This window comes from Cheilinus undulatus, linkage group 9, assembly GCF_018320785.1.
Source record: "Cheilinus undulatus linkage group 9, ASM1832078v1, whole genome shotgun sequence".
In the NCBI taxonomy this organism is placed as follows: Eukaryota; Metazoa; Chordata; class Actinopteri; order Labriformes; family Labridae; genus Cheilinus; species Cheilinus undulatus.
The window spans coordinates 31,862,725-31,876,603 of record NC_054873.1 but is presented as its reverse complement, the minus strand read 5'-3'; the positions used below and the strand labels follow the sequence as shown (position 1 = coordinate 31,876,603).

At 41.2% G+C, this 13,879-nt stretch overlaps 1 protein-coding gene across 2 annotated transcripts in view; it reads left to right on the top strand.

The window, feature by feature from the left end:
- lrrc4ca (leucine rich repeat containing 4C, genome duplicate a) overlaps window positions 1-13,879 on the top strand; it is a 95,037-nt gene that overhangs the window by 45,156 nt on the left and 36,002 nt on the right. The window lies entirely within an intron of this gene.

Genomic DNA, 13,879 nt, shown 5'->3' with positions numbered 1-13,879 from the left:
CTTCCATGCTTCTCCTCAAAGTACCTTTTGCCTGGCCTTCCCTCTACCTCTTTGAGTTTTGATATTGTGTCTGTATTTGCCTCCCTTGGAGTATTTCCTCCTTTGTGTCATCCTCAGTCTTCTTATCTATGGAAGGAACTTCATGTGGATCTTTTTTTATCCCTAATGACAAGGTCATAATGAAAACAGATCACAATATCTCAGAAAAAAAAGTCTTACATTTTTGATGGGGCCAAGCCAATTACCTCACCCATCATTGGTAGCTGACAGGTGGTGTGTGAATTGGGGAAACCTTAGACAGGAGAATCACCAGACTCCATTTCAAAGGCAGATGAATGGGGGAACATTTTTGTGTCAAAAATAATTAATCAAAGATAAGAGACTGGCTTGAGTGAACCAAAGAGCTGAAAGAAAAATACCACACTGAGAACTGATTCATATCAGCTATTTTACCTTTTTTCCCCTTCCCTCCCAGTCTATTTCACAATATTTTTCTCCTCCGTTGAATGTTTTTGCCTTTCTTCCTCCTCCAGTATCTCATTCCTCTCCTCCTGCCTGAACTCTATTTGGACTGTAAATGCTAACTCAGTCAGGCACTTAATCAGACATATTAATTCCATATCTCTCCTGATTGTACTAATTCCACTCTGCAGTGGGTTTCTCTGCAGCTTTCCTTTGGTGCAGCACAAACTTAAAGTGTCGTGCTGACCAAGGCTTTTAAAAGCAGTGCTTAAACACAAATACGCTCATGTGCTTACTATACAGGCCCGGCGCTCATGATAAGGTAGTGTCACTGTTTTGAGTCATGATTTGCCACAATCATCCCAATGATGTTCCCAATACCATTTGATTTCACTGTTATAAATCAATCATGGGCAATATAATCTGACTTTCCTGACAAACAAAATACAAAAAAACTCTTTTATGTCAAAGTGAAAACAGATTCCTACAGAGTAATGTCATTTAATAAAAATGTGTGAAAATGGTGTGAAATGGGGATCACCTGAGTACAGCGAATGTGTCCCAAGTGATTGCAGAACAAATACATCTGTGTCTGGAAGGTCCAGTCACTGGTTATTCAGTATTCCTGGCTACCATGACACCTCAAAGACAAAAGAACACTCCAAGGAACTCAGAGAAAAGATTGTTGAAAAGTACAAGTCAGGGTATGAATGCAATATTTTTTTTCAAGTCACTGAACATCCCAAGAAGGAGACTAGTGAGACAAGCCACCAAGACTCCTATGACTACTCTGAGGGAGTTAAAAGATTCAGCAGCTGAGACGGGAGAGACTCTGCTTATAACAACTGTTGTCCAGGTTCTTCACCAGTCAAAGGTTTATAGAAGAATGGCAAAGAGAAAGACACTTTTGAAGAAAACTCACATAATCTGGACTGCAATTTGCAAAAAGGCATGTTGGAGACTTCATGGTCAAGTGGAAGAAAGTTCTTTGGTCTTTTGAGACCAAAATGGTGCTCTGTGGCAGTGTTCATTTTGTCAACGAAAACTATGACTAGAAATGTTTGTCAACAGCCTTTTTTCCAAGAGAAAGACTAGACTAAGTCTAGTCAAAAATAGATCTTTGATGACTAAAACTGACAAAAGGTAGGTTGAGTTTTCAACAAAAGGAATAAAACTAGTCCTAAATGTATTTTCTTTTTATGCCAGACACTCAAAATCCATTAAATTTCTCCACTGTGGGTAAATCTGTCAAAATACAAGGGATCTGTAGTTCTGATACCTCTCAGCTGTAGAAAGCAGGGATCCCAGGTTTGGCAGGGTGCATGGATAACACTACCATGACTTGGTACCAGATTGAGGCAAGAGAATAAATGTATGACTTAAAGGGATACTTCAACATTTTGGCAAATTCGCCCATTGCCATAATTCCTATGGTCTTAGTAATAGGTTCGTTACCTTCAGTTGTCGGTGCAAGCTATTTTTAGATCGCCGCTGCCGAGTTCGGACCTGCTGTGGCAACTCAATGTAAGCAGACGGTATTCCGGCTTTCCCTCATCAAACTCATCAAATACACAATCCAACAACTCCAAAACGCTCTCGTGGACAAGTTGTGACCTGCACATTCACCATGCTATGAAATAATAACGTATACTTATGTAGCATTACGACGCATGAAGCAAATACTCGTAACTATTTCTTGAGTAAACCACTGGGCGGAGCGACACAGTGCAGCAGCCATGCCTGGAGTGTAGTTCCAGTTTTGCATTTAGCTTTAAAACATCTCCATCTCGTAATGTTCAATGATTATTACACAGCGTGGTGAATGTGCAGGACACAACGTGTCCACGAGAGCGTTTTGGAGTTGTTGGATTGTGTATTTGATGAGTTTGATGAGGGAAAGCCGGAATACCGTCTGCTTACATTGAGCTGGCACATCAGATCCGAACTCGGCAGCGGCGATCTAAAAATAGCTTGTACCAACAACTGAAGGTAACGAACCTATTACTAAGACTATAAGAATTATGGCAATGGGTGAATTTGCCAAAATGTTGAAGTATCCCTTTAAGGTAAAGACTAAAATGTGTGGACTTTTTATGGACTAAAACTAGACTTAAATATTTTTGCGTTGTCGTCAACCAAAAATAGACTAAAACTTTAATGGGTAGAAATGACTAAAATGTGACTAAAACTAAAAGGCATTCAATCTAAAGAGTAAGACTAAGACTAAAATTTAAAATTTAAAACAGCTTTCAAAATTAACACTGCTTTGTGGCCATCAGACAAGATGCTTTGTTTGGCCATCACCAAACACTGCTCATCTCCACAAACACACCATCTCCATTGTAAAGCAATTTTGCAAAGAAGAATGGAGTAAAGTTACAGTGTCCAGATGTCCAAGCATGATTGAGACCAGAGGTGCATCCACTAAATACTGACATGAAGGGGGTGAATATTTATCTAGTCGCTCATTTAGATTACATATTTTTATTTACTTGCCATTGCTTTGTAGAAATATGTTTTCACTTTGACATTAAAAAGAGTTTTGTAAATTTTTTTGTCAAAAAAGCCAGTTTACAATGATCATGACTGATGTATTAAATAAGATAAAGGGTTAAAAAAAGTATCCATGGGGGCGAATACTTTTCATAGGCACTATAAGTTGTATTGAAATCAGTAGACCTTATCCATCACCATTTGTCAATTACAAACAATATCTGGCAAAAACAGTCCAGTGTCTCTGATTTATATGCTAAATGACACATGGCATCATATCTGTCTATAAATTAAGAAAGCTTGGTTGTCTGCCATTTTGATTATAGACAGTAAATCCATTATACAGTGCAGACTCAAATACACACAAAGCAGCACACAAACAGAATATGCCTGAAAAGCTCAGTAAGCTCTTACATTGTCTACAGACAAATGGTGTACATAGCTGAGACGTGTATTAATTAAAATCATATTAAAGTAATGATTTAGTCGAATTCTAATTTAATTAAGTCACAGATCATGTAATTGAGAGAATTACAAAACCGCATTCTTTGTTCCAGATAATTGTATCCCATCTTAATTCCTCTTTGTAATTGTGTTAATTTGTTTTATCTAGTTTCTATCGTCTTTCTTTGACGTTTTTTCCTCCTAAAATAGAAAAAAGTGCCTTTGAATGTGTGTGTGCATTCACATAATATAAAAGCAAACCTTGAAGATTTTGTCCTTTCTACTTGATAGGATCTTTTAGCCTTAAACAGAAAACTCAGCAACAATAGAAAGTCCCAGTCTTCTCATTTAACAATATGTGTATTTCAGGATAGCATTTGAACACTTGTCCAGCTCGTATCAATCCATCCTCGTTCCCTTTTCCCTATCTTCCTTGTGTCTCCGTCCTATCGTGGAGCCTCTACCTGACACAGATGGATTTACCATTAGATAATGACAAATGGCAGGCACAGCTGAGCTGATTTCAGCACTTACTGCTCCTTTGGGAGCCTGTCCTCACCGCACCACAAACCGCAGTGACCACCCCCCATCCAAGATCTTAATTGAACGAGTGACCGTGCAGCCAATTGATTTAGCCTGATGTGCATCTCTGGTCATTTCCAGTAGGTGATGCAGTGTGACCCGTGGGTCAAAATATGCTGCAAACGGGAGCAGAAGGCGCTTGCATTTGTCTTGATTTGTTGGACTATAGGGACTTTATCTCTGTGAGTTCATGCAAGATCAAAAGAGGAGAACAAATGGGTCAGTAGAACTTGAATTTAAGGAACTGTGATTGTCAACATAACTGTTGATTTTAACATTGCATCTGATCTTTGTTTTTGTTTTTTTAAATCAAAAAAGTTATTAAAGAAAACTACTTGGAAAGATGAACACTTTGACATAAACTTAGCACAAAAAGTAAAAAAAAAAAAAAAAAAGTGTTTGGTAGATTATTTATTTGTTGTAATAATGCTTATTTGCAATAAATCATACACCGTTGGAAAGCCTGTTTATTTCCCTTTAAATGGTGCCACATCTGTAAGGAAAATTTATTTGTGGGATGAGCAGCACAGCTGAGTATGTTGGCTGTGCCCATGAAAAATCTGTCAAATCTTTTCTGCTAATGCCAGGTGTTGTTTTGTGGATTGGATGATTGAAGTCTGAAAAAACAAGACAGACTGGCAATTTAACAATTTATTAATTTTATCAAACAAGAGCCTCAGTAGTGTGTGGAAGAACCATACACAGCCACAACAGCCTGGCACCTCCTACTCATGATGGTCACCAGCCTGGTCACACACTGCTAATTCCTACTGGTCAGCCCACAAATGCATGTGCCTTACAAATGTGACACTATTTAAAAGGGAAATAAAAATATTTTTCAGGGGTATATGTTCTACTGCCAAGAAGCATTGTTACAACAAAGAAATAATCTACCAAACATAAATGTCCTTACTTTTTGTGCCAAATTTAGATAAATAAATAAATCATGACAGTTCTATCAGGATAGAATCAGGATTTGACAATAGGTAACTTAAGGTGTTTTTTTATTATTTGACCCTGTCTCATATTTTAACATGGGGGGTATGACCTATACTGCAGCCACTCAGCAGGGAGAGCTCTTAAAAATGTCTGGCTTCACTACTAAGCACATTTACTTAGGCAGACTTAAACCTGAGCTGCCCACTTCAGTGAACAGACTTGGCACATGTGGGTACGTGTTTCAGCCACAAAGCTTTCCAGGCTTCGTATTCAAATCATTTTCACACCAATGTATGTTGTATTTCTTGATGAGACATAGAGCAAAGCGTCCTCTCAAATCTGATGTATGTCATCATCATTTGCCAGTGTCAGTGACATCCTTTGATTCTGCAGCCTTACAGTAGTTAAATGACAAAATACTACATATGCACATGGAATCACGCACTGTCATCTCTCTCCTTTTTGCACAAAGACTTGACTATAATTGAAGCAGCAGCTGTGTCAAATAGACCAGACTGCTCGCATGTTTGAGCATGGCTCCACTTTTTTCTTTTAATTAGAAAGAACATACATCTTTTAGACACATTGTTCAACACTAGCTCCAGACTTACTTTGAAAAATGGAATAATGCAGTGTTTTGTCAAAGTAGGAGGAAAGCCAGAGGGCATTCTGTGCAGTGTGTGTGTGTGAGAGGTGCAATATTGATGCAGTTGATAACAACAATGATAATGATTAGAGCAGCAGAGCCCATATCCATCATCACTCTCTGTGGGCATAATTTGTCATTCTTTGTGAAGTTTCAGCCAGAGAGCATTGGATAGTTTTTCCTTCAACTTGCTGTGCAGCACTTCATTTTGTTGGACAATTTGTACTGTTTTTGTCAATTACATTAACTAGGTCATCTTGTAAATATGCTTCCTGTTCAGCTTCTGAACGATTTTGTTGTATTTATTACTGTCATTGCACCATTATACTGCCATGACTGCCATGCTGTAGCAGAACTAAAGGCAGTAGGCTGGCAGCAGGATGGGAAGTGGAGATAATGATTGAGTCTATGTGTTTTCTATTTCAGGGGTTTGGGAATGGAGATGAGCACTTTTATAATGTGTTTGGAGGGATAGGGGAACTCGGTCTCCACAGGCAGCTAAAAGTCTTTCTTCATTATCCCTGGCTTCAAAATTTAGCTTGTCTCTTTTTCTGGAAAGACATGTCATTATGCCCAACACATTGCAGAAGTTACACATACTGTACAGTTAGTTTTAATGGTTCATGTTTCTCTAACTGTGCCACTACTGATGTCCTGTGGTAGCCCCCAAGGGAGGCATGCCTCTCCTTTTAAAATATATTTTTTCTATGTAGTTCTCACTGTAAACATACTCATTAAAGGCATAAATCCATTAATAAATTGCCTCTTAAAAGTATTGCCAAATTTATCCAGCATTTGCTATTGAAGCTTAGCGTTAGTTCTTGTAGGACATGGTAGACATACGCCCAGCGACGATCAGCTGACGGCTAGCTGATCTCCAAGCTCCCACAGCCAATCACAGCTCTTTTTCATCCAAATATGACTTACTTCTCACTAAACCCTGCTTACATTAATGCTGATGCCGAAGGCAAAGCTTAACCTCCTCCACCCCAGCCTCCTCCTTTATAGCATAAAGCAGGTTGCACCCTCATTCAGATTCATGCTACTATGGATTCATGCTTTTGAACTAATTTTATTGTACTTAATGCACGTTATCATGAATATATCTATCCATATGGAGGTTTTGTAGCCATGCACTCCCTGTAAAGCACTTTGTTAATGTAACCTTTACCCAGTTGTCCTACTGAGTATAGCAATAGATATAGAAAGGAAATAATAGTGGTCCCAAACCCACAAATTGAAGTACCCTCTTGGTAATGCACTGCCTCTGAGATAACACCCTCTAACAGCTTGGGCTCCACCAGTGAAGCTTGGTGTACATTGTGTAAATTCATCCTATTCAGCCTGAAATTTTGAGTCATACGACTCACTTGGAAGTCATGCAACTTTCAGTCGGATTGTGCATCATTTGTTGTGCTGTGCAGAGAGTATACGATGGGCAACCATGGCTTGACTAAGGCCCGGCCAGCTACACCCAGCTGGTCAGATAGATTTCTGACATTGTGATGACCAAAAGCTTTAAAAAACAGGTTTGTCCTTTAACCTTTCCTTGTGTTAATGTTTAATCACAGTTGGAATGGGAACAGCGTCACAGCATCCTCATCATACGTGCAAGCTTTCAAAAATAAATCCCCAGAGAGCTGATTCCAAATTGTGTTGTTTATTACAGTAATAAATAAGATAAATGAAAAACAAAGGCTGGATTCTTAACAAATAAATCACAGCAATCAAAGCCTGCAGTCAATGATATTATGCGCTGTGCGTCAGCCGCTCCTACTAATAAGTGAGTCACCTCACCACCTGCAGAGGTCAAGACAAAATGAAAGGTCAACAATGAGAAATTAAACTATGTAAATAAAAACTGAAATGTGGCTCCTACACACCAGCCCCCAACTGTTCTCTATAGAATCAGTAACACTTTGAAATTAAATAGCAAAGGAGCCATAAATTGACAGTACTTCATCACTTTTATTAGCAAAAATAAAGTATATACATTAAATCCCTTGTGGATTTCTCCTTTTTATAGAAGAAAGTCACTCAGTCTCCAGAATGCAGCACAGCTTGGTGATTGGTCTTTCAAGGACTGAGGTCTTTGTTTTGATCTTCACTGAGCGGACCAAACCTCTCTCGTCAGACTTGGTCTCCAGCACTCTTCCCAGTGGCCATGATCCTTGAGGAGTTGTAGGGTCAACCACGTTTCCAGCGACGTCTTACATAGAGGTCAGATTTCAGAAAGGTTCCAGGGGCAAGGACAGGTGGTGATTTTAACAGGAGGATGTGAATTGGAGTTAATGGTTCCAAGTCATGTGGATCAGAGGACACTGTGCAGAGGGGGTGATTGTTAAGGATGGATTCTACCTCACAAAAGAGGGTTTGAAGGCCTTCATCATCGATGATTTGTTGATGGAGAGTGGAGTTCAGCACCTGGAGGACAGATCTCATGAGTCTTTCCCAGACTCCGCCATAGTTTGATGCAGCCGGTGGATTAAAGTTCCACTGGATTCCATCAGGAAGTAGAGCATCTTGGATCTTACTGTGCTTAAGAGTGTCCAGGGCCTTTTTAAGCTCTGCCTGAGCACCCACCAGGTTTGTACCATTGTCAGATCTGATGTGTTTAAGCTGACCTCTCCTGCAAACAAACCTTCTCAGGGCATGGATGCAGGAGTCCGTGTCCAGCAAATAAGCTACCTCTGAGTGCACAGCTCTACTGGACAGACAGGTGAATAGAACTACATACCGTTTGATGAATCCTCTTCCCCTCCTCACTTCAAAGGGGCCAAAATAATCTAAACCTACATCAGTAAATGGAGGGAGGTCAGGTAGGATTCTTTTAAGTGGTAAGTCCGCTATCTTCTGCTCCCCTGGTTTACCTCTGAGAGGTAAACCATTTTGAGATCACATTTCTTGCATCTGAGTTAGCCTTTACAATCCAGTATTTCTTACGGAGCTAGGAGAGCATGTGATTTCTTCCACAGGGATGTTTGGTTTCATCGGTCATTGCAGATCTATGTAGCCTGCCACCTACTCTAATGATGCCACCCTCTAGTAAAGGGTCAAGCTTACAGATTTTACTGCTCCCTTTTATTTTGACAGGATTTTTTTGAAGCATTTCCTTTTCCTGTGGGAATGACTTTCTCTGCACATAGGAGATGACTGACCTTTCTGCCTGTGAGAGATCTTTCACTGAGAGGAGCTGTCTGCCTAGTGTGGTCCTGAAAGTGCCAAGCTCAGTGCTCATCTTTTGGCTGGATGAGCAGGTAGTCATGTGACCTGAGGCAAGATCTTTTCCCCTTTTGACAGTTAACATCAAAACTTTATGCAGTTTCAGGTACCAAGCCACTACTTTGAGTAATCTCATCCAATCAGAGAAGACAGACATCAGCTGATCTGTAGGCAGTGCAGTGTTTTGTACAACTGTTGTGAACACAGATGGGATTTTCCGGACCTCTGGATCATCCTGTGACACTGTCTTGGAGCCCAATGCTTTTGCTACAGGCCAACTTTCCTCCGGCCTCCATAGAAACTCTGGGGCATGAATCCACCTGCTTTGCTGCATGAACTTCACTGCTCTCAGCCCTCTTGAGGCATCGTCAGCAGGGTTGTCTTTGCTGCTGACATACCTCCTCTGAGAAAGTTCTGTATTGTCACGAATCAAGGACACTCTGTTGGCTACATAGGTTTTAAATCAAGCCTTATCATTAGCTATGTATTTTAGCACAGTTTGACTGTCTGTCCAAAAGACTGAGGGTTTAAGTTCAAGGTCTAATTCTTTCATTAGCATTTTGTCAACCCTTACTGAAAGTGCTGCTGCAGCCAACTCCAGTCGAGGCACTGTGATTTGTTTCAGTGGAAGAACTCTGGATGAACATCGTCCTGCTCCTCAACTTGTCTGATTTAGCTAATTGAGCCACAGCCAAGCTCACTTGCGCCGGCAAAGTGACACAGTTGCACATGTTTTGGTGTTCCATAGTTCTTGGGTTTTACACAATGTGCAACCTTAAAGTTCTTTAACCTTTTCAGACTGTTCATCCGTTCAATCCATTTGTCTGATTTGACTTGGGGCAAAGGCTCGTCCCATCCAAAGCCTCTCTGGCAGAACTCCAGTAGCAACTGCTTTGCTGGTAGAATGAGGGGGGCAAGAAATCCTAGTGGGTCAAAGTTGAACTGACCACTGATGGTATGCCTTGTTGAGTGTGTGGCTTTTGGCTGAGGTTAATGTTAAACTTGAAATGGTCAGAGTCAACACACCAATGCAGTCCTAATGTTCTTTCTATGGGCAGACTGTCTTTGTCCAGATCTGGTGTCCTTACTTCCTTTGCCTTTTCTTCCTGAGGGATGGTGGCTAGAACTGCTCGGCTGTTACTAACCCACTGAGTGAGCTGAAACCCTCCTTTGCTGCACAGTGCTGTGAGGTCTTTAGTTAACTGAATGGCTTCAGACTCTGTTGGCAATGACTTTAAACAGTTGTCTACATAAACATTGGTTTTGTCTGTTTCAGCTACCTGAGGGGAGTAGTTGCTTTTGTTGTCATTAGCAGTTTTTTGCAGGGCGAAGCTTGCACAGCTCGGGGAGGACACAGCACAAAAAAAGTGTAGAAGCATGCGGCACTCTCTGGGGTTTTGGTCATCCCCCTGTGGCCACTACAAGAAGTGCAGGAAGTTAACATCAGAGATTTCTAGACCCTTACTTGATGGAACATTGATTTAATGTCAGCCATGACTCCAATGGGCTCTTTCCAAAAATCTTAAAATGACTCCTGTGAGAGAGTTTGCTAAGTCAGGACCTTGCAGCACTTCTGTGCTGAGGGATACTCCTTTATAAGAGGCTGAACAGTCAAACACTACTCTGAGCGTTTTCTTTTTGGAGTGGTACGCTCCGTGATGTGGGATGTACCAAGTCTTTTCAGGTGGTTGTCTCAGCTCTGCCTGTGGGATTTCTTCTGCATAGTTATTTTCAAAGATATCATTCATGAATGCCACATAGTCCTGTTTATATGGCTAGTCCTTTTTCATTTTCCTTTTGAGACTCTGGAGGCGCTGTTCTGCTACCTGCCGGTTGTTGGGCATGCCAGAGTTTGCTCTCCTGAGAGGTAACTTCAGGTGGTAATGGCCATTTTGTAGAAATATCTCATCAGCTATCTGTAAAAATCATTTATCCTCAACTGACATCTCAGCTTTCTCCTCAGATGCTACCTCACTGAAGTCCTGGTTATACTGGTGGACTAAAGCTCTTTTAAAGTTGTAGCCTTTGACACTCATTTCTCTGCCCTCACTAGAACCTCTCAGTGGCCCATTTACCACCTACCCCAATAGGGTTCTGACTGCATAGGGCCCCTTCCCTTGGTTATTAATAATCTCCCATGGCTTTAGCGGTTTTGGAGCATTTGTACCGATCAATAACTCCACCTCTGCACTGATACTGTGAAGTTGAACTTTGCTTAGATGCTGAGCTCAGCTTTCTTGCCTGGAGATGCTGTTTGTGGTGACAGCAATTTCTGTCTGAGTGAAAGCTTCAGGAAGAGTTAAGAAGTTGTCGCTGTCCAGTGCTGAAACTTCAATCCCAGGGCCCACATAGGCTGGAACAAACTGGGTCTAATTAATTGTGCTGAGAAGAATCTGAGTTTGTCTTCCTTTCAGGTTGAGCTTTGACTTTAACTTCTCTGAGCAGAAGGTGGCTGTAGATCCAGGATCCAGGAGGGCATAGACCTGCAAACCTGACTACCTTTTGCTGCCTTAACCTGAACTGGGACAATGGAAAGCACATTCTCTTGGCATCCAGCCTCAGCCTCTTTGTTTGCAGGTCCTACAGGCAAGGCATTTTTTGCAGTCTCTTCTAATGTGGCCTGTGGAGAGACAGTCAAAGCGTATGCCATCAGTTTTTAGAAAACTGAGCTTGTTTCTATGTGTGTTGTCTAAGAACTGTCTGCACACATCCAATTTGCATCCTGAACTACAGAAAGGGGCAATGAGGTTCAGGTGGCTTTTCTTTTGGGGCAAAAGAGATGCTGGTAGCAACACGCCTGCCTTCTGGTTTAGAAATCTGTGACTTAACAGGGAGTCCAGCTTTACCTCTGCTACCTGACTGGTCCTGAAGGTAACCAAAGAGTGGGTCTGCTGTATACGAGCTTGTTGTTCAATAAAGTAGATAAGGTCCTGAATTCTGACTCTGCGATGGCGCTCCTCTTGCAGCACATATGCTTTGTTCGCCATCTTTCTCTGAGCTTGAAAGGCAGTTTAAGCACAATGCTTCTCATGTTAGAAACTGTGTCGTGCTCCTCCACATACTCCTTTTCCTCCATGGCATTACAGCAGCTCCTCAGAAACATGGCATAGTCCTGCAGACATCTTGAATCCTCAGATTTTATCTAGGGCCATGCGAGAGCTTTTTCCAGGTAAGCACAAGAGATTTTGTATTCATTTTCAAAGTTTTTGTTTAAAAAAGCCTTTGGCCTTTGGGTAGCCTCTTTTAACTCAGTTTTTGTGCTTGGACTTTGATAAACTGTATGAGGAACTGTTACTTGTCTTTGTTATTGTCTGTTTTGTTTTCAGTCATGTTTTCAAAGGAGTTTATGAATGACTTGTACTCAAGGATTTGTCCATCAGTGGAAGGCTTCCTTGGGGGAGAGAAGATATGATCTGCTGTTTCACAAGAGTCCTAGTCAGTTCATTTTGGTTCTCTCCTCTGGCGACTGGGTTGGCTGTGCTGGACATGGAAAAGGGTGCTGGCTCTGTATCTTGGGCTTGTCCTTGGGAAATCAGAGGAGGTGTGATAGAGGGGATTCTCTAGGCAGAGGTTTGCAGTGGTTGTGGTTGATGGTCACTACTACTGGCCCTGTGCTAGACATCAGACTGATCACTAAAGATGTTTGCTTCTAAATCGGTAAGAGGAAACTGGACCTGAACACCTGCCTTTGCTCTAACAGCTGGGTGTGTTCTATCAAAGAAAGAAATTAAACTCTCATGTTTAACATCTAAATGCTTCTCTAGACCAGCTGATGAAGCATCTATGACTGGCTCAGGCTGGAAGCCACTTTCTAAACTTTCAGCTTCTCTGAGGTAAATTTTAGCTGTTTGCAGTTTTAATGTTTCTCTTTGCTTTTTTAGCATTTGTTCCTGTTCCTAAATAGCGTGTTTTCCTTGAAGCTTTGAAGCTTTAGTCATTAAAGTTACCCTCTCTGCCTCTGCACTGATGCATAATGAGGAAGTTGAGCTTCTACTGGAAACAGACCTAACTGACTGCCTATCAGTCTCAATCAGACCTGCACCCTCACAGTCCTCCTTTGGACTACCCTGCTCTGCATCAGGGGGGACTAAAGATAATCTATTGGAATTGGAGTTTTCTGCATTAACAATCCATTTTGATCCATCCAAAATCGCAGAGTGAGAGGCATTCAAGTCTTTAAAATCATCCAGATATTCATTGAACTTGATCATGTTTCCTTTAACTTTATCAAGAAACTCATTTTCAGTCATTAAACTCTTCACAATGTTCATCCTCCGCGTTAGGTGAGACAGTTTTCCTGATCTGGCTGAGCGCAGACGCGCAGCTGCTCCATGTCTCCCACGGCTGAGGTTTCTCCTTCATCAGAATTAGCCATTTTAGTCAAAAAATGACGTCCAAAAACATTCAAAATATTCCTCTTTTCCTCAAAAGATCGAAAAGTATCCAAACACTTCAAAAACAGCTCTCAATCTTCCAAAATCCACATTTCTTCAACTTAATTTCATTCATTAGAGGTTGCGCCGACATTCCTAGGAACATTCCTATACGTGGGTATATATACGTGTGTGTGGGATAAGGAGTGAGATAACGGGAGAGTGAGAGAGAGGGAGAGAGCAGGGATATGACTGGATACAACTTTAACATCAATGCGTCAGACTGTTTCAAAGGAAACTCCGCTGATATTGTCAAATTCCATCCTGATTTCACACTTACAGTGTAAACACTCAGGTTTTGCATGACTATCAACCCATATAGTGGGAGCATATAAATTGTGCAAGATAGCTGTGCGTTGTAAGTGATTCAGTCGTACAGTTTGAGCTGACATACAGCCATGACCGTCAGAGTTAGCTTGGAATCGCATAGTGTATGCCTGGCTTAAGAAAGTCAGCAAACCACCCAGCAGCATGGTCTACAAACCCAGTGGCTTAAGGATGATCCATTAAGATATTGTGATTCACAGTATTATCGGCCTTGGAAATGTCTAGTCAACAGACAGGCAACTCTGTTATCTAAGGCTTTAAGAGTATCATTTACAGCTGTCATGGCAGCAGTGACAGTGCTGCAGGTTTCAGCATTTTTAAGTTTTCTGTA